We start from the raw sequence: 1,351 nt of genomic DNA on the forward strand, positions 1-1,351 counted from the left end.
GCTTAAATAACCTCGGTTAGGTGACGTCACTCGTTTACGAACACCTGGAGGTTATAAATAGATGTGACGCGGAAACATCCTCAGGTCAAACTTTTGTCTGAAAGGACGTCCAGTCATGCTTACAGTGCGGCACTGAGGCGCAGCATCTCATTCCCACTTTTTCAGGGAACAGGGTTACAGTCAAGTAACCCGAGATGTTCCCTTATCAAAAGCTACTCTCGATGCTGCGCTCAAAGCGCTATTGGGAACGAGAATACCAACGCCGCCGCACTGGTAGTGTCTGGACCCCCAACGTTGTGTAGTGTGTGCGCACAAACATTGACGAGGTCTCAGACATGACTCTGGGATGTCGACTCAAGGACATGCGAGCCCGGAGTAACATGAACATCCAAACTATAGAATCTAACAAATGTGTGAGAGGACCAACCTGCTGCATCACAAACTTGCTGCAAGGGGACACCTCTTGCCAAATCCATTGAAGATGCAATCCCCCTGGTTGAATGGGCCCTTACACCTAGAGGCGAAGCTTGACCACGCGCCTCATAGGCTAGGGCAATAGCACCCGTCACCCAATGTGACATAGTCTGTCGAGTGGCAGCCGCCCCCCGGTTGCGGCCTCCATAACATACAAAAAGCTGCTCCGACTTACGCCACTGGTTAGTGCGGTGGACGTAAACCTGGAGAGCATGTACTGGACACAGTAAGGGAAGTTTCTCTTGCTCCGGTGTCATGAACGGCGGAGGGCAGAAGGCTTTGAGAACGACTGGATTTATGGTCGAGAATGGAACCTTTGGAAGATAACTAGGGTGAGTATGCAAAATAGCTTTTACCAGCCCAAGGGCAAAATCTAGGCAGGATGGCGAGACTGACAGAGCCTGCAAATCCCCAATTCTCTTCAGAAAAGTAATAGCTGTTAGAAAAAAACATCTTTAGGGTCAGAAACCTGACAGGCGCTGACTCTAGTGGTTCGAAAGGGGTGTCCACTAAGCCCTCAAGCACTATAGCAAGGTCCCATGAAGGAACTGTCGCTCTAGTGGGTGGCCTCAACCGCTTAGCTCCTCGATTGAAGTGCGCAACTAGAGGGTGTTTTCCCACCGAAACCCCATCAATCAGAACATGGCAAGCCGAAATGGCGGCCACGTAAGTTCTGAGAGTATTAGGACATGTGCCCAAGGACAGTTTTTCTCGCAGAAACTCCAGTATTGAAACGATCTGGAAGTGAACTGGATCTGTATGGTATGTCGTACACCAACTTTTGAAAACGCACCATTTGATGGCATAAGTTCTTCTAGTGGAGGGAGCCCTAGCGCTTAGAATAGTCTCTATTACATTGCTGGAAGGCCAGCATCTC

The sequence above is a fragment of the Onychostoma macrolepis genome, chromosome 09 (assembly GCF_012432095.1).
Source record: "Onychostoma macrolepis isolate SWU-2019 chromosome 09, ASM1243209v1, whole genome shotgun sequence".
NCBI lineage: Eukaryota > Metazoa > Chordata > Actinopteri > Cypriniformes > Cyprinidae > Onychostoma > Onychostoma macrolepis.